The following is a 21,012-nucleotide window of genomic DNA, read 5'->3' on the forward strand; positions in this document are numbered from 1 at the left end:
TATATTAGTCTGCTCCTTCTCCTAAAAATGGCATTCCTTTCACACATTCGGTCCACCTCGGCAACTTCTGCGAAAGTAAAATATGCCTCCAAGTTGCCAGTAAGATTTGACAATGCACTTGCCGTTGACCACATTTTTCCGAACAAAAGATATGCGCAAGGTATTGTCTGAAATTTGTTAGTTATGAAGAAATTAATCTTTCTCAGCTATATTGGAATTGTGTCAAGACTGAAGTTAATAAGCATTCAGAGTGGAGAAGAAGCTAGGTATAGGCTCGTTGATCAATACAGGTTCAGTTGTTTCTGTGGTGTAGTGGTTATCACATCTGCCTAACACGCAGAAGGTCCTGAGTTCGAGCCTCAGCAGAAACATTATATTTTGTTTGATTCTTTTGGACGTTTAATCACTGCTTTTATCGCATGAAAAATACGCTGGGTTGGCCACGATTCACTATTAGCCATTTCCTCTTCCGGTTTATTAGGGAATTTTATTACATAACCTTATAAAGTTCTCAAGGCATCGACACGAAATTTCTCCACAGAATAGATAAAACGGGTCAGGATTATGGACGATAAACTAGATCAAGTTTCAAATCCAGAATAACAACACTGCTATGTATCAAATGGCAAATACACACATAACATTAGTAGACAAAATTCTACACAAAATTTCAGGATCCTAAGAAAGATTTTATGATATTTTAAGATCATTTTTATAGGTATAATGTTATTTTAATCTGTCTATCTATGTATCTTTCTACGAGATTTAGGAAAGTCGTTTACACATAATCTATTCTTACGTGTTTAAGCTCGAATAAACGGTAACACAAGAAAGAGTGAAAACCACAAGCTTTGAAACAATGTAAGAATTTTTTTAATAAAATAACTGTAGTCCGATGCCTCTCTTCTCCCAAATCTGTATTGGTATGTAGTGTGACATAAGATTCGACATCTCCTGTTCAGAAAACCTGCAAATATTTCATATAGATATCTCCGTAACATACAGTAGCGAAGTAACGGAATGGGCGGGGGGGGGGGGGAGGGAGGTCGCCACAGCGCCAAAGGTCTTGGGTCGCGAAAATATCTTTACATTTAGATCATCTTCCTCGCCCCAGGCGTTATTTACCGTACGTACACCACTCGCAACATATCAGTACACATATCGATTGTTTCTATATACTTACAGGAATTCTCTTGGCTCTTAAATTGGTATTCATTAGCCACCATTTCACTTATCATTCCCCGAGACTTTTGAAGAACTTTAGTTTTGGAAGAATATTAAAGAATTTTATTCAATATATCTTTCCATCCAGTTCTCTAATGATTGCAGGCATCGATGTTTTTGCAAATATAACCAGGATCTGACCCATTCGGAAGTTGTAGCTTACCCAGAATCTCGCAATGTATTCATCTGGCCCAAATACAATCTAGCTTAAATTAGGTAATGGATGTCGACTCTGACTGTTCTGCTAGTCTCACTTCCGTCTCCCTTCTTAGAGATTCGGGACTCACTGAACCAGAAGTTCGGTCACTCAAAAGGATTCCTTTACGAATCATTGTCTTTCCTTAGAATCTCCTCTCTACGTTTTACCGCTAAATTACGTGTGACTTTCTCGAAGTAAACCTTATCTGCTCAGCAATCTTCCCAGGAGAACTAAATTTTCGCTTTTGGATTGATTATTTGGATTAGAGAGGCCATCGCACAATTGTTCATGTGCCTCTTGTTTATTCCTGCACGAAGGATGATAATTGTTCCTGGGGGAAGGAATGAGAGCTACATCCCCCAGGCGTTTATGTGCTAACAGAGCACTGTTAATTTTAGCCTCGGGTCGTAGGACAGTAAGTAAGTCCTTAACGACCGGAACAACGGGATTTCATGAGTGAGAATAGACCCAACACACACTCATGTTAAATAAATGGATGTCAGGCTGCTATCGACTAGTCCATGTGCCTACAAAAGCAGTATGTGATGCCAGTTGAGATTGGTTGCCACTATGACGTCACATCGGGACACCTGCATTTGACGGGTCCAAATGGTTCCACAAGTCCGTCATGGAAGAGGAGGTCCAGGAGAAACAAGGGAGGAATGGTACCCGGCAGCAGTCGCAAACACACATACCCCTGAAACGCCAGCCCGTACTTAAGTAAATTGACTCCAGTTATTTAAATGGACAATAACAATTCCAATATTGTGTTAGCCACCTGTGCAATTAGTCAAATCAATAATAGTTATTAATTTTCCTACATCATTCTATTTCAAGCTGGAATTTTGTGTACAAACTGTACGCCAAGAAACGCTCAAGAAATACCAGTCAACTAAGTCAAAATGACTAATAATATTTAGTATCACGCTTAAATGTCAAAATAATAGTGAACATGTTTTGTTGGTGGTATCGAAATGGTCAAATTAGGGTTTAAAATAGAGATATTATAAAAAGTGGTTTCCCAACCAAAATGGAAACCATGTAATTCACTTTGGCAATTTTGGCAGGTAGCTCAACCTTTTCCACATCGAGATAAAACCGGTGGTCATCAGAAGTAAGTCAGCACCTGGTTACAGCGCTGCCATCGTCAGTCAACCATAAGTCATCCGGCTCCACTCTTCAAGTCCCTAACAAACTCGTTTGAGGGTCCACCTTACCATTTGACTGCTAACATCCCAGCTGGTATTTGGCTTGCATACTGCAGAGTAAATTTCCCGTTTTAACTTCAGCAGTACTCTCCTCTATTATACAATAGAAGGAGATTCGATGATATGCAGGTATTACCGGACTTCTGTCTTTCTTCTTCCCCAATTATGTGGCTCCCTGTGTCCGCACATGCAGCATGTTTCCCATGCACCCACATACCACTCCGTCAAGATACCAGCCAGGGCTCTTATGTTTACTCCCTCGTTGTCGCCAAAGTGAACTACTCTCATTCTTTCAGGCAGGCGGCTTCCCCCACTGAAGCAATACAGCAGCAGTGCTCGAAAACTACGGCTACAACATAGTCATTTCAGGGCTGGTGGCTCAGTAGTCTCCATTCCAAATGGCACCTCATGGCCGAACGTGGTCGCTAGAGTCTACTGCTCACCGTTGTTCACTGGTCGACGTATCCAACCCGAATGAATCAATGAATGGATATGTTAATGATGTTGGAATGAAATATATTTTCGCTTGCTAGTTAGAAGTTATGATACGATTCGAAAATGTTATCACCCCCTCCGTCGCAATTCCGATTGGGTCTCTCTTTCACAATGTCCTTCTCGCTGTCTGTCCACGTGGGGACGGATTTAGAACAGGCCCCGGTCCCTCGAGGTTCCTCTGATCTTGGACAAAGCTTTAAAACCTGGGTGGGAAGTCGCTCGATCTAACGCCTAAGCTGATTCAAGATGCCGTGTCCTCTCACTGGTCATGATAGCATTGCGTAAGAGTTTAACTCTAGCCTGCTTACTGGACATTTTTATGATTTCGATAATTCTGTTACATTATGACTTGACTTCACTTTATTTTAATTCTAGTCGTTATAACGGTAGGTATCTGGCATGGTGTATACAGTATACATATACCAGATTTTTTTACATTTACCTGGGCGAGAGAGGCCGCTCAGGGTGGCCTAGTGATTAGAGCGTGGGCAACGATTGCGGGATGTCTTGGGTTCGAGGCCCAGCCGAGTCATAACAAAGACTTGTAAAAAAACATGGTACTAACAGCTGACTCGCTTGGCGCTCAGCATTAATAGGATATTGTTAGGACTGGTCGGCCTGGTGTCAGGATAATGTGACTGGGTGGGACATCATGCTACGTGTCTGCGGCATGATACCCCGATTCTATCACCATAAACTGCCACACTGCAGATATCGTAGCGATATGACTGAACAATTGTTAAAGTTAGGTTAAAAATTCAAATCACAAACACACACACCTGAGCGAGAGTCTGCGCCACACCACTGCATCTCTTCCTGTACATTAGCCTGCTCTTACTCCTTGAAAAGAATTATCTTGACACTTTCGGTCCACCTAGGCTATTTCTGCGAGAGAAAAATATGTCTGAGGTATTAACTTCTAAGCTGTGGGATGGATTTGACAATGCACTTGCCGTTGACCACATTTGTCCAAAACAAATATACGCGCAGACGGCACAAGGTATTATCCGAAATAGGTAAGTTAAGAATAGTTTAATCATTCCCAGATGGATTGAAATCGTGCCAAGATTGACTTTGATTTATATTCGAAATGGATTTGAAGCTAGGTATAGGCTGTTTGACCTTAGGGAATGCAGTTGTTTCTGTGGTGTAGCGGTTATCACATCTGCCTAACACGCAGAAGGTCATTGGTTCGAGCCTCACCGGAAACGTTAAGAAAAAAAAAACATTTTCTTTGTGTCGGGGTATACATTTTTCCAGGCGTTTCTCGTTTACTATCTCAGTGAAAAGTAGACGGGAAAGTCAATAATTCACTTTTAGCCATTTCCTCTATCAGATTCATAGGTACATTGTCTTATAAACTAAAATGCATCTCCATGCCTGGAATGAAATTTCTCTACAGGGTAGACAAACCGGGTCAGAACTCTGGTAGAAGAACTAGCTCGCGTTTCAAGTCGCCAAAGACGACATTGCAATGTATTAAATGAAAAATGCACAAATATCATTAGTAGACATAATTCTACACAAGATTTCATGAACGTAAGAATGTTTCCATTCTCTTTCTATCTACCTTAAGGTCGTTTCCAAATGTACACGGTTATTTTAAGATGTTTATCTATTATTCTTTCTGTCAAATGTTGAAAAGTTGTTAACATATATATTATATTCATTTTATTCCCTTATTAATTACACTTCATTCTTTCTTCTTTTGCATTTGAGTTGTGCATCTCATCTTTGTACATACTTTATTACATAGACAATAACACTCGCTAACTGGGTTGATCCGTGTTAAATAAGTCTCGTCTCAGACCAGAATCAATTTTCTTCTATTTTATAAAGAAGCATTCAGCAGTATGCCGCTTCTACCATAACTGATCTAACGCTTCTTTGCCACATATTAATTCACCTTATTTCAAGAAATCCTGCACGGGATCGGCTCGTTTTATTCGTGTTCCTAATGTAAACGAGCTAAGTAGATGAGGTGATCAAGCAGCGTCTACATGACCAAAGAACAGTAAATTTTACAATCAATTTACAAGTTACAGTGCCCATGAAACGGCAAGCAGAGGTAACTCATTAAATTTTCATCAAATAAATTGCATAGTCTACCAATTCATAATTATTAAAATGAGTACTTCACCAAATAAGCCAGTAGTAAACAGATCATACAAACACTGAATCTGGTTGACCTCAGCGAGGACTGAAGTGTAACTGTAGTTTTAGGTCTCTCTGTCCCCAGATCTGTATTGGTATGAAGTGAGGCCTAAGATCCGATCTCACCTATTCAGAAAACCTACAAATATTTCAGACAGATGTAAGAGGTTACAAGCATCATACCACACTTTTCTCAGCCTGCGCCAACCTTTGGAATTTGTAAAATGTGGTCTTCAGTGGCGAGTGCAATGTTCAATTCATTTTTATTGGCGGGGGGCGGGGGGGGGGGTAGGACACGAATAAGCTAGCTGCACAAAATAACATATATACCGTGTCCAAAATGCAAGATATATGTCTCTAATTAAATAAATACAACACTAAAGGAATCTATCCAATACAGACTCTACATTTTTATGATTTTAAGAATTCTGTTACGGTAAATCGTGTTTGCACTTTGGGTTAATTCTAACCGTTAGAACGGTAGGTCTCTGTTCATAGTCTATACAGTATATATGTACTAAAGATTTTATTTTAGATCAACGAGAGACTGCGCCATACCCTTTCGTCCTTTCCTGTATATTAGTCTGCTCCTTCTCCTAAAAATGGCATTCCTTTCACACATTCGGTCCACCTCGGCAACTTCTGCGAAAGTAAAATATGCCTCCAAGTTGCCAGTAAGATTTGACAATGCACTTGCCGTTGACCACATTTTTCCGAACAAAAGATATGCGCAAGGTATTGTCTGAAATTTGTAAGTTATGAAGAAATTAATCTTTCTCAGCTAGATTGGAATTGTGTCAAGACTGAAGTTAATCAGCATTCAGAGTGGAGAAGAAGCTAGGTATAGGCTCGTTGATCAATACAGGTTCAGTTGTTTCTGTGGTGTAGTGGTTATCACATCTGCCTAACACGCAGAAGGTCCTGAGTTCGAGCCTCAGCAGAAACATTATATTTTGTTTGATTCTTTTGGACGTTTAATCACTGCTTTTATCACATGAAAAATACGCTGGGTTGGCCACGATTCACTATTAGCCATTTTCTCTTCCGGTTTATTAGGGAATTTTATTACATAACCTTATAAAGTTCTCAAGGCATCGACACGAAATTTCTCCACAGAATAGATAAAATGGGTCAGGATTATGGACGATAAACTAGATCAAGTTTCAAATCCAGAATAACAACACTGCTATGTATCAAATGGCAAATACACACATAACATTAGTAGACAAAATTCTACACAAAATTTCAGGATCCTAAGAAAGATTTTATGATATTTTAAGATCATTTTTATAGGTATAATGTTATTTTAATCTGTCTATCTATGTATCTTTCTACGAGATTTAGGAAAGTCGTTTACACATAATCTATTCTTACGTGTTTAAGCTCGAATAAACGGTAACACAAGAAAGAGTGAAAACCACAAGCTTTGAAAGAATGTAAGAATTTTATTAATAAAATAACTGTAGTCCGATGCCTCTCTTCTCCCAAATCTGTACTGGTATGTAGTGTGACATAAGATTCGACATCTCCTGTTCAGAAAACCTGCAAATATTTCATATAGATATCTCCGTAACATACAGTAGCGAAGTAACGGAATGGGCGGGGGGGGGGGGGGAGGGAGGTCGCCACAGCGCCAAAGGTCTTGGGTCGCGAAAATATCTTTACATTTAGATCATCTTCCTCGCCCCAGGCGTTATTTACCGTACGTACACCACTCGCAACATATCAGTACACATATCGATTGTTTCTATATACTTACAGGAATTCTCTTGGCTCTTAAATTGGTATTCATTAGCCACCATTTCACTTATCATTCCCCGAGACTTTTGAAGAACTTTAGTTTTGGAAGAATATTAAAGAATTTTATTCAATATATCTTTCCATCCAGTTCTCTAATGATTGCAGGCATCGATGTTTTTGCAAATATAACCAGGATCTGACCCATTCGGAAGTTGTAGCTTACCCAGAATCTCGCAGTGTATTCATCTGGCCCAAATACAATCTAGCCTAAATTAGGTAATAGATGTCGACTCTGACTGTTCTGCTAGTCTCACTTCCGTCTCCCTTCTTAGAGATTCGGGACTCACTGAACCAGAAGTTCGGTCACTCAAAAGGATTCCTTTACGAATCATTGTCTTTCCTTAGAATCTCCTCTCTACGTTTTACCGCTAAATTACGTGTGACTTTCTCGAAGTAAACCTTATCTGCTCAGCAATCTTCCCAGGAGAACTAAATTTTCGCTTTTGGATTGATTATTTGGATTAGAGAGGCCATCGCACAATTGTTCATGTGCCTCTTGTTTATTCCTGCACGAAGGATGATAATTGTTCCTGGGGGAAGGAATGAGAGCTACATCCCCCAGGCGTTTATGTGCTAACAGAGCACTGTTAATTTTAGCCTCGGGTCGTAGGACAGTAAGTAAGTCCTTAACGACCGGAACAACGGGATTTCATGAGTGAGAATAGACCCAACACACACTCATGTTAAATAAATGGATGTCAGGCTGCTATCGACTAGTCCATGTGCCTACAAAAGCAGTATGTGATGCCAGTTGAGATTGGTTGCCACTATGACGTCACATCGGGACACCTGCATTTGACGGGTCCAAATGGTTCCACAAGTCCGTCATGGAAGAGGAGGTCCAGGAGAAACAAGGGAGGAATGGTACCCGGCAGCAGTCGCAAACACACATACCCCTGAAACGCCAGCCCGTACTTAACTAAATTTACTCCAGTTATTTAAATGGACGATAACAATTCCAATATTGTGTTAGCCACCTGTGCAATTAGTCAAATCAATAATAGTTATTAATTTTCCTACATCATTCTATTTCAAGCTGGAATTTTGTGTACAAACTGTACGTCAAGAAACGCTAAAGAAATACCAGTCAACTAAGTCAAAATGACTAATAATATTTAGTATCACGCTTAAATTTCAAAATAATAGTGAACATGTTTTGTTGGTGGTATCGAAATGGTCAAATTAGGGTTTAAAATAGAGATATTATAAAAAGTGGTTTCCCGACCAAAATGGAAACCATGTAATTCACTTTGGCAATTTTGGCAGGTAGCTCAACCTTTTCCACATCGAGATAAAACCGGTGGTCATCAGAAGTAAGTCAGCACCTGGTTACAGCGCTGCCATCGTCAGTCAACCATAAGTCATCCGGCTCCACTCTTCAAGTCCCTAACAAACTCGTTTGAGGGTCCACCTTACCATTGGACTGCTAACATCCCAGCTGGTATTTGGCTTGCATACTGCAGAGTAAATTTCCCGTTTTAACTTCAGCAGTACTCTCCTCTATTATACAATAGAAGGAGATTCGATGATATGCAGGTATTACCGGACTTCTGTCTTTCTTCTTCCCCAATTATGTGGCTCCCTGTGTCCGCACATGCAGCATGTTTCCCATGCACCCACATACCACTCCGTCAAGATACCAGCCAGGGCTCTTATGTTTACTCCCTCGTTGTCGCCAAAGTGAACTACACTCATTCTTTCAGGCAGGCGGCTTCCCCCACTGAAGCAATACAGCAGCAGTGCTCGAAAACTACGGCTACAACATAGTCATTTCAGGGCTGGTGGCTCAGTAGTCTCCATTCCAAATGGCAGTTCATGGCCGAACGTGGTCGCTAGAGTCTACTGCTCACCGTTGTTCACTGGTCGACGTATCCAACCCGAATGAATCAATGAATGGATATGTTAATGATGTTGGAATGAAATATATTTTCGCTTGCTAGTTAGAAGTTATGTTACGATTCGAAAATGTTATCACCCCCTCCGTCGCAATTCCGATTGGGTCTCTCTTTCACAATGTCCTTCTCGCTGTCTGTCCACGTGGGGACGGATTTAGAACAGGCCCCGGTCCCTCGAGGTTCCTCTGATCTTGGACAAAGCTTTAAAACCTGGGTGGGAAGTCGCTCGATCTAACGCCTAAGCTGATTCAAGATGCCGTGTCCTCTCACTGGTCATGATAGCATTGCGTAAGAGTTTAACTCTAGCCTGCTTACTGGACATTTTTATGATTTCGATAATTCTGTTACATTATGACTTGACTTCACTTTATTTTAATTCTAGTCGTTATAACGGTAGGTATCTGGCATGGTGTATACAGTATACATATACCAGATTTTTTACATTTTCCTGAGCGAGAGAGGCCGCTCAGGGTGGCCTAGTGATTAGAGCGTGGGCAGCGATTGCGGGATGTCTTGGGTTCGAGGCCCAGCCGAGTCATAACAAAGACTTGTAAAAAAACATGGTACTAACAGCTGACTCGCTTGGCGCTCAGCATTAATAGGATATTGTTAGGACTGGTCGGCCTGGTGTCAGGATAATGTGACTGGGTGGGACATCATGCTACGTGTCTGCGGCATGATACCCCGATTCTATCACCATAAACTGCCACACTGCAGACATCGTAGCGATATGACTGAACAATTGTTAAAGTTAGGTTAAAAATTCAAATCACAAACACACACACCTGAGCGAGAGTCTGCGCCACACCACTGCATCTCTTCCTGTACATTAGCCTGCTCTTACTCCTTGAAAAGAATTATCTTGACACTTTCGGTCCACCTAGGCTATTTCTGCGAGAGAAAAATATGTCTGAGGTATTAACTTCTAAGCTGTGGGATGGATTTGACAATGCACTTGCCGTTGACCACATTTGTCCAAAACAAATATACGCGCGGACGGCACAAGGTATTATCCGAAATAGGTAAGTTAAGAATAGTTTAATCATTCCCAGATGGATTGAAATCGTGCCAAGATTGACTTTGATTTATATTCGAAATGGATTTGAAGCTAGGTATAGGCTGTTTGACCTTAGGGAATGCAGTTGTTTCTGTGGTGTAGCGGTTATCACATCTGCCTAACACGCAGAAGGTCATTGGTTCGAGCCTCACCGGAAACGTTAAGAAAAGAAAAACATTTTGTTTGTGTCGGGGTATACATTTTTCCAGGCGTTTCTCGTTTACTATCTCAGTGAAAAGTAGACGGGAAAGTCAATAATTCACTTTTAGCCATTTCCTCTATCAGATTCATAGGTACATTGTCTTATAAACTAAAATGCATCTCCATGCCTGGAATGAAATTTCTCTACAGGGTAGACAAACCGGGTCAGAAGTCTGGTAGAGGAACTAGCTCGCGTTTCAAGTCGCGAAAGACGACATTGCAATGTATTAAATGAAAAATGCACAAATATCATTAGTAGACATAATTCTACACAAGATTTCATGAACGTAAGAATGTTTCCATTCTCTTTCTATCTACCTTAAGGTCGTTTCCAAATGTACACGGTTATTTTAAGATGTTTATCTATTATTCTTTCTGTCAAATGTCTGAAAGTTGTTTACATATATATTATATTCATTTTATTCCCTTATTAATTACACTTCATTCTTTCTTCTTTTGCATTTGAGTTGTGCATCTCATCTTTGTACATACTTTATTACATAGACAATAACACTCGCTAACTGGGTTGATCCGTGTTAAATAAGTCTCGTCTCAGACCAGAATCAATTTTCTTCTATTTTATAAAGAAGCATTCAGCAGTATGCCGCTTCTACCATAACTGATCTATCGCTTCTTTGCCACATATTAATTCACCTTATTTCAAGAAATCCTGCACGGGATCGGCTCGTTTTATTCGTGTTCCTAATGTAAACGAGCTAAGTAGATGAGGTAATCAAGCAGCGTCTACATGACCAAAGAACAGTAAATTTTACAATCAATTTACAAGTTACAGTGCCCATGAAACGGCAAGCAGAGGTAACTCTTTAAATTTTCATAAAATAAATTGCATAGTCTACCAATTCATAATTATTAAAATAAGTACTTCACCAAATAAGCCAGTAGTAAACAGATCATACAAACACTGAATCTGGTTGACCTCAGCGAGGACTGAAGTGTAACTGTAGTTTTAGGTCTCTCTGTCCCCAAATCTGTATTGGTATGAAGTGAGGCCTAAGATCCGATCTCACCTATTCAGAAAACCTGCAAATATTTCAGAGAGATGTAAGAGGTTACGAGCATCATACCACACTTTGCTCAGCCTGCGTCAACCTTTGGAATTTGTAAAATGTAGTCTTCAGTGGCGAGTGCAATGTTCAATTCATTTTTATTGGCGGGGGGGGGGGGTAGGACACGAATAAGCTAGCTGCACAAAATAACATATATACCGTGTCCAAAATGCAAGATATATGTCTCTAATTAAATAAATACAACTTAAATAAATACAACACTAAAGGAATCTATCCAATACAGACTCTACATTTTTATGATTTTAAGAATTCTGTTACGGTAAATCGTGTTTGCACTTTGGGTTAATTCTAACCGTTAGAACGGTAGGTCTCTGTTCATAGTCTATACAGTATATATGTACTAAAGATTTTATTTTAGATCAACGAGAGACTGCGCCATACCCTTTCGTCCTTTCCTGTATATTAGTCTGCTCCTTCTCCTAAAAATAGCATTCCTTTCACACATTCGGTCCACCTCGGCAACTTCTGCGAAAGTAAAATATGCCTCCAAGTTGCCAGTGAGATTTGACAATGCACTTGCCGTTGACCACATTTTTCCGAACAAAAGATATGCGCAAGGTATTGTCTGAAATTTGTAAGTTATGAAGAAATTAATCTTTCTCAGCTAGATTGGAATTGTGTCAAGACTGAAGTTAATCAGCATTCAGAGTGGAGAAGAAGCTAGGTATAGGCTCGTTGATCAATACAGGTTCAGTTGTTTCTGTGGTGTAGTGGTTATCACATCTGCCTAACGGGAGACTTCCGGTTATGACATCAGAAGGAAAACACGTTTGATGATCGCTCCCTGAATTTTCAAGTTTTTTCCTTTAATAGACATTTTTGCTGTTTTAATTTGTTACAGGTACGTTTATAAGATTTGTGTGATCGCATTCATATATAAGTGAGATATATTTTGAGTGTGTGGATAACTTTATCCACCACACAAAATACTATTTTCTGTGACAATGAATACAAAGCCTGGTCGTGCTGCACGTGCAGCACAAGGAGCTGACTCACACTCTAATGACACCAGTGGAATAGCTAACAATAAGAATGGCATGTCGAGTAACATCGATAGACAGACAGGAGCTTCTCGTCGTTTTGGGAAAGAATGTACCGTGGTGATTGATGTAAAGGATGTGAAGAAAATAAAGGCAAGTGATATTGTTAGAAGTGTAGAAGAATTAACCGGAGATATGTCGGTCTATGCTGTTGTGCCCAAAGGTGCAAATTTGTATGAGGTCACACTACCGAGCAAGGAAGTAGCATATAATATCTTGTGTGGAATTGATATTGGAAGTGAACACTTTGATTGTACTCTCTTATATTCAGACACTATTATTGTGTCAATTCTTCATTTACCAGCATACATCACCGATGATGATATAAGTATGAAGCTCGGTGAATACGGAGTAGAACTTCTTTCTCCCATTCAACGCAGATATTATCCTGGGACTAGTGTGGCTGATGGGACTCGTTATGTCAAATGTAAATTTCCACAGCAGGTAAAATCCTTGCCTTACAGTCTGAAATTTCAGACTGTCAATGGTCAGCAATACTTTAGAGTATTACACGATAACCAAGTTAAGGTATGTTCTAGATGTCTAGATCCGGGACATGTTATAAAAGACTGCCCTGATTTTGTATGCTACAAGTGTGGGGAGCAAGGCCATGTAGCAAAAAAATTGCACAAGGCAAAGATGTGACAGTTGTGGAAGTTTTCCTCTAATGTGTACATGCAGGATATGCGACAAATGCCACAAAGAGGCGCAAACATGTATGTGTTACAGAGAGGCCATTGCAGGGATTCATTCGCAAGTTGATGATGATACGAGGGAAGACATATTGGAGATACCGAGTGACGAAGATGATAAAGAAGAAATTGAGAATGCAAAACAAGATAACGAGAGTGGAGAAAGTGGGGAAGAAAAAGAAAGAAGTGGAGTTGATATGACCAATGTAGAAATAGAATCTGAGGAGGAAGTAAACAACAATCATACAATTGGAGATGGATCGGGGACAGATTCAGATGATGACAGGAAGATGGCTGCAGACGTTGTTGAAAGATCAAACGAATCACGTACATGTCAAGAAAACGGTACTAATATCGAAAATTTCAAAGTAGTACAAAGGAGAAGGAGAAGGTTTAATCCAGTACCTAACCTGAAAATGAATAGCATGCGACGAACACCTATTAAGAAATGATCAAACACTCAACATTTTTTAATACTTTCAATACACTCATCATAATCATGGCTTTAAATATTGTATCTCTAAATGTAAATGGCTTGCGTAATTTGAATAAACTAAAGTCTGTTTTAGAAATATTTAAAGAGAAAAGAGGCCATATTTTATTATTGCAAGAAACCTTTTGGGATGATGAGTTTGCTGAAAGTATTAGAGAAAATGAGATTTGGAATGGTGACATATTTTATAGTAATGCAGACAATAGGAGGGCAGGTGTTGCTGTTTTAGTAGTGAGAGAATTGAGAAATCAGGTGACACAAGAAATGATTGAAAAGGGTAGGATTTTACATCTTAAAATAGCTATTGATGATAAAGTGATTGATTTAATCAATATTTATGCTCCAAATGTTGTGAAGGAAAGGTTTAACTTTTTCATGAAGCTAAATACATATTTACATAACAGTACTAGTGATAGCACTATCCTGGCTGGTGATTTTAATACAACTTTAGCAGGTATTGATCGACATAACAAAGCCTTACATATTGATGATGTAGCAGTGCGTGAACTTTATAAAATTATTCATGATAGGAATATTACCGATTTATGGAGATCACGAAATCCTAGTACTCGTAGTTTCTCCAGAAAACAAGTTGTACTAGGCGAAATGAAGCAGAGTAGAATAGATTATTTTTTGATTTCCTCAAAATTGCATTCCAATGTGCAAAATATTTATTATGCAGATACATCCTTTAGTGATCATTCTTTTGTATACCTTAAACTAAATACCTGCAAAGTGGAAACAGGGCCCGGATTATGGATACTAAATAACAATGTTCTTTTTGAGGAAAAATATGTACAAAGAGTGAAATCAATTCTTACCGAGGGAAAAACTGACGAAATGTATTTTAGTGAACCACTCATTTGGTGGGATAATGTAAAATACAAAATTAAAAATTTTTCCCAAGTATACTGTACAAGAAGAAAAAAGGAAAGATTACAAGAATACTTTACATTGCAAAATAAATTAAAATCATTTTCAGAAAAAGTCGCAAATAAAGAATCATATGACATTAACAAATATGAAGAACTAAAACATCAGCTAAGTGACTATGAAACCGATTTTTGTCGGGGTGCTATATTGAGATCTAAGGCGAAATGGGCAATTGAAAGCGATAGAAATACTAAATACTTTCTAAATCTTGAGAAATATCGACACAACAAAAATGTAATCAATGAATTGATTGATGATGATGGTGTAATTATTTCAAATACAAGCGGAATCTTAGATGAAATACATCAGTTTTATAGTCATTTATATTCTTTGGTAACTGTTAATGATAATTGTACTGATTCACTTTTAAATTTTGTAAATTGTTCTGTATCTGATGAGGATAAAGATATGTGTGATGCCATAATAACAGTTGATGAAATACATACAGCTATAAAAGGGATGGCTAAAAATAAAAGCCCCGGCCCGGACGGATTGACAGTAGAGTGGTATTGTAAATTTTATGATTGTATATATGATATTCTGTTGCACATCTTTCAGAGTGTTAAGAATGACAATATTATGTCGAAATCAATGAGATTTGGGGTTATATCACTTATTTATAAAAATAAGGGGGATAATAGAAGATTGCAAAATTGGCGTCCTATCAGCTTACTTAATGTAGATTATAAAATTTTGGCAAGGATTTTGTCTACACGTTTAAAAATGGTATTACCCAAAATTATTTCTCAAACTCAGACATGTTGTATAGTTGGGAGAGATATTGCTGATACTATAGTCACTGTAAGAGATATTATAGATATGGTTGAGAGAGACAATCTTGAGGGATATATCTTAAAAATTGATCAAGAAAAAGCGTTTGACAGAGTTTGCCACTCATATTTGATTTCTGTTTTACGAAAGTTCGGTTTTGGTGACAATTTTATTCAGTGGATAAAGATATTTTATAATGAAATTAAAAGTAGTGTTAAATGCAATGGTCATCTAACGAAACCCATTTTAATTAAAAATTCAGTCAGACAAGGTTGTCCTATATCAGCAATGTTATATGTATTAGCAGCAGAACCCTTAGGACTCGCTATCAAAGCAAATCCCACTATCAAAGGTATTCCACTCCCACTGTCTAGTAATACAAGTAAAGTTTTTCAACATGCAGATGATACAACCTTGACATTAGCGGACACACAATCCATTAATCAATCTTTTAATGTACTTGACTTGTATTGTAAAGGATCTGGTGCAAAGGTGAACAAGGAAAAGACAGAACTTCTGTGTATTGGATCTGGTAAACTTACTGATGATTATTGCAAACAATTACAAATTCAAATGTGTGATCAAGTCATCTTAATTTTGGGAGCTTATGTTGGAAAATGTGCAAAGTTATGTGAGCAACTGAACTGGAATGATAGATTGTCTAAAATTAAAAACTTATTGCAACTGTGGTCACAGAGATATTTGACAATACAAGGAAAAGTAACAGTTGTTAATAACTTATTAGTTTCTAGAGTATTGTACATAGTGTCAGTTCAGCCTCTTCCTGATATGATTGCTGATGAATTGAAGCAATTATTTCTCAGATTTATCTGGTCAGGAAAGTCCCATTTGGTTCACTATTATACAATAATTGGTGATAAGCGAAATGGCGGACTACAGTTAACTGATATAAAGATGAAAATGTATGCATTCAGACTAAAATTTTTAAAAAGATACTTTGATGTGAATTGCCATGCTATGTGGAAAAATACCTTTGATCACTTTTTATCTACTGTCCTGAACATGAGGTTGACCAAAGAGTTGTTTCTCATGTCTTTAAATAAGCAACAATTGAATACCCTACCTATATTTTACAGAGAAATGTTTCATGCATGGGAAAAAACTTAGAAATAATATCGATACAAATATTGATGTGAGGAATGTTTTTGAACAACCTCTCTTTTTAAATCCTAATATTACATGTGCTGGTAAAACGTTGTTTTTCGCAGAATTTATAGAAGCAGGAATTGTTCGTGTTCAGGATATTACATATGAATTTGTACCTGGAATACTACCTTATAGAGCTATTCAAGAAATGATATACAAATCAAATTCTGAGATCAAAACAGATAAGATAAAAAAAGACTATAATTGCATAATAGAAAGTATACCATTAGGCTGGAGAAATATTGTTGCAACAGAGTCAAAACCCACTGTAACCAATGGGAAAAATAATATGTTTCTCAGAGTTGATACAAAATTATATGACCTCTGTTTATGTACAACACAACTATTTTACAAGCTTTTATGTACGTTGATTTTTAAAGAACCAGCTTCTGTTTCCTTTTGGAGTAAGATATTTAGTTTGGAAAAGCATAAATACTGGAAATTGATACATCTACCTTTCAAGACCCCAGATTGTATAGATTTGGATTACAGAATAATGCACAATCGAATATTTACAAAAGAGAGACTAAAATACTATGGCAAAATTGATAATGACTTATGTCCAGTGTGCCAGTTGGAAACAGAGGATTTATTTCACATGTTTTTGAAATGTCCTGAATTAAGCTCTTTTAAGAATTATATTGTATATATAGTTGAGATTCTTTTTAAAGAATGTAGAGTTGGTGTTCTCAATAGCACTTCTTTTGAACAAATGCTCATGATAGGATATAACAAAGAAACAAAATCAGTAAATAGTTATTTTTTGAACTACATTCTGAGCATTGCTCGATTGTGCATTTACAAAAGAAGAAACATTATGTCGTTATTAGGGAAACAAATAGACATCGAAAGATTGTTCCAATATTTGACTAGAAAATATATATTATATGCGTATCAACATTACAAAGACAAAAATCAGACTTTGATAACGAAATATTTTGTTAAAGATAATCCTTTAATGAGAATGGAAGAGGATAAACTGTTTATTACATTGTAGAATCATTGTTTTGTACAATAGCATTACAAAATATAATTTTAGAATCATTGTTCTGTAATATAGCTTAACAAAATACTTTTGTAGAATCATTGTTTTGTAATATAGCATTACAAAATACTATTGTACAACCATTATTTTGTAATATAGAATTACAAACTCCTATGTAAATACTAACTCTATACTTTTAACTTATATACTGTACAAAATGTTTTTTAAATAAAGAAAGAAAAAAAAATCACATCTGCCTAACACGCAGAAGGTCATTGGTTCGAGCCTCATCGGAAACGTTAAGGAAAAAAAAACATTTTGTTTGTGTCGGGGTATACATTTTTCCAGGAGTTTCTCGTTTTCTATCTCAGTGAAAAGTAGACGGGAAAGTCAATAATTCACTTTTAGCCATTTCCTCTATCAGATTCATAGGTACATTGTCTTATAAACTAAAATGCATCTCCATGCCTGGAATGAAATTTCTCTACAGGGTAGACAAACCGGGTCAGAACTCTGGTAGAAGAACTAGCTCGCGTTTCAAGTCGCCAAAGACGACATTGCAATGTATTAAATGAAAAATGCACAAATATCATTAGTAGACATAATTCTACACAAGATTTCATGAACGTAAGAATGTTTCCATTCTCTTTCTATCTACCTTAAGGTCGTTTCCAAATGTACACGGTTATTTTAAGATGTTTATCTATTATTCTTTCTGTCAAATGTCGGAAAGTTGTTAACATATATATTATATTCATTTCATTCCCTTATTAATTACACTTCATTCTTTCTTCTTTTGCATTTGAGTTGTGCATCTCATCTTTGTACATACTTTATTACATAGACAATAACACTCGCTAACTGGGTTGATCCGTGTTAAATAAGTCTCGTCTCAGACCAGAATCAATTTTCTTCTATTTTATAAAGAAGCATTCAGCAGTATGCCGCTTCTACCATAACTGATCTATCGCTTCTTTGCCACATATTAATTCACCTTATTTCAAGAAATCCTGCACGGGATCGGCTCGTTTTATTCGTGTTCCTAATGTAAACGAGCTAAGTAGATGAGGTAATCAAGCAGCGTCTACATGACCAAAGAACAGTAAATTTTACAATCAATTTACAAGTTACAGTGCCCATGAAACGGCAAGCAGAGGTAACTCTTTAAATTTTCATAAAATAAATTGCATAGTCTACCAATTCATAATTATTAAAATGAGTACTTCACCAAATAAGCCAGTAGTAAACAGATCATACAAACACTGAATCTGGTTGACCTCAGCGAGGACTGAAGTGTAACTGTAAGTTTTAGGTCTCTCTGTCCCCAAATCTGTATTGGTATGAAGTGAGGCCTAAGATCCGATCTCACCTATTCAGAAAACCTGCAAATATTTCAGACAGATGTAAGAGGTTACAAGCATCATACCACACTTTGCTCAGCCTGCGCCAACCTTTGGAATTTGTAAAATGTAGTCTTCAGTGGCGAGTGCAATGTTCAATTCATTTTTATTGGCGGGGGGGGGGGGTAGGACACGAATAAGCTAGCTGCACAAAATAACATATATACCGTGTCCAAAATGCAAGATATATGTCTCTAATTAAATAAATACAACACTAAAGGAATCTATCCAATACAGACTCTACATTTTTATGATTTTAAGAATTCTGTTACGGTAAATCGTGTTTGCACTTTGGGTTAATTCTAACCGTTAGAACGGTAGGTCTCTGTTCATAGTCTATACAGTATATATGTACTAAAGATTTTATTTTAGATCAACGAGAGACTGCGCCATACCCTTTCGTCCTTTCCTGTATATTAGTCTGCTCCTCCTCCTAAAAATAGCATTCCTTTCACACATTCGGTCCACCTCGGCAACTTCTGCGAAAGTAAAATATGCCTCCAAGTTGCCAGTGAGATTTGACAATGCACTTGCCGTTGACCACATTTTTCCGAACAAAAGATATGCGCAAGGTATTGTCTGAAATTTGTAAGTTATGAAGAAATTAATCTTTCTCAGCTAGATTGGAATTGTGTCAAGACTGAAGTTAATCAGCATTCAGAGTGGAGAAGAAGCTAGGTATAGGCTCGTTGATCAATACAGGTTCAGTTGTTTCTGTGGTGTAGTGGTTATCACATCTGCCTAACACGCAGAAGGTCCTGAGTTCGAGCCTCAGCAGAAACATTATATTTTGTTTGATTCTTTTGGACGTTTAATCACTGCTTTTATCGCATGAAAAATACGCTGGGTTGGCCACGATTCACTATTAGCCATTTCCTCTTCCGGTTTATTAGGGAATTTTATTGCATAACCTTATAAAGTTCTCAAGGCATCGACACGAAATTTCTCCACAGAATAGATAAAACGGGTCAGGATCATGGACGATAAACTAGATCAAGTTTCAAATCCAGAATAAGAACACTGCTATGTATCAAATGGCAAATACACACATAACATTAGTAGACAAAATTCTACACAAAATTTCAGGATCCTAAGAAAGATTTTATGATATTTTAAGATCATTTTTATAGGTATAATGTTATTTTAATCTGTCTATCTATGTATCTTTCTACGAGATTTAGGAAAGTCGTTTACACATAATCTATTCTTACGTGTTTAAGCTCGAATAAACAGTAACACAAGAAAGAGTGAAAACCACAAGCTTTGAAACAATGTAAGAATTTTTTTAATAAAATAACTGTAGTCCGATGCCTCTCTTCTCCCAAATCTGTATTGGTATGTAGTGTGACATAAGATTCGACATCTCCTGTTCAGAAAACCTGCAACTATTTCATATAGATATCTCCGTAACATACAGTAGCGAAGTAACGGAATGGGGGGGGAGGGAGGGAGGTCGCCACAGCGCCAAAGGTCTTGGGTCGCGAAAATATCTTTACATTTAGATCATCTTCCTCGCCCCAGGCGTTATTTACCGTACGTACACCACTCGCAACATATCAGTACACATATCGATTGTTTCTATATACTTACAGGAATTCTCTTGGCTCTTAAATTGGTATTCATTAGCCACCATTTCACTTATCATTCCCCGAGACTTTTGAAGAACTTTAGTTTTGGAAGAATATTAAAGAATTTTATTCAATATATCTTTCCATCCAGTTCTCTAATGATTGCAGGCATCGATGTTTTTGCAAATATAACCAGGATCTGACCCATTCGGAAGTTGTAGCTTACCCAGAATCTCGCAATGTATTCATCTGGCCCAAATACAATCTAGCCTAAATTAGGTAATGGATGTCGACTCTGACTGTTCTGCTAGTCTCACTTCCGTCTCCCTTCTTAGAGATTCGGGACTCACTGAACCAGAAGTTCGGTCACTCAAAAGGATTCCTTTACGAATCATTGTCTTTCCTTAGAATCTCCTCTCTACGTTTTACCGCTAAATTACGTGTGACTTTCTCGAAGTAAACCTTATCTGCTCAGCAATCTTCCCAGGAGAACTAAATTTTCGCTTTTGGATTGATTATTTGGATTAGAGAGGCCATCGCACAATTGTTCGTGTGCCTCTTGTTTATTCCTGCACGAAGGATGATAATTGTTCCTGGGGGAAGGAATGAGAGCTACATCCCCCAGGCGTTTATGTGCTAACA

The 21,012-nt window shown here is 37.7% G+C and overlaps 3 non-coding genes across 3 annotated transcripts; all 3 read left to right on the top strand.

Annotated features, from left to right (window-relative positions):
- The first annotated feature begins 298 nt into the window (after positions 1-298).
- On the top strand, positions 299-371 carry Trnav-aac (transfer RNA valine (anticodon AAC)). The gene has a single exon. It is a non-coding gene; the product is annotated as a tRNA-Val (tRNA).
- Positions 372-6,153: 5,782 nt separating this feature from the next.
- Positions 6,154-6,226, top strand: Trnav-aac (transfer RNA valine (anticodon AAC)). Its single transcript has one exon. It is a non-coding gene; the product is annotated as a tRNA-Val (tRNA).
- Positions 6,227-19,512: 13,286 nt separating this feature from the next.
- Trnav-aac (transfer RNA valine (anticodon AAC)) lies at positions 19,513-19,585 on the top strand. The gene has a single exon. It is a non-coding gene; the product is annotated as a tRNA-Val (tRNA).
- The last annotated feature ends 1,427 nt before the right edge of the window (positions 19,586-21,012 follow it).

The sequence above is a fragment of the Sinohyriopsis cumingii genome, chromosome 1 (genome assembly GCF_028554795.1).
Source record: "Sinohyriopsis cumingii isolate HCF-2022 chromosome 1, ASM2855479v2, whole genome shotgun sequence".
NCBI lineage: Eukaryota > Metazoa > Mollusca > Bivalvia > Unionida > Unionidae > Sinohyriopsis > Sinohyriopsis cumingii.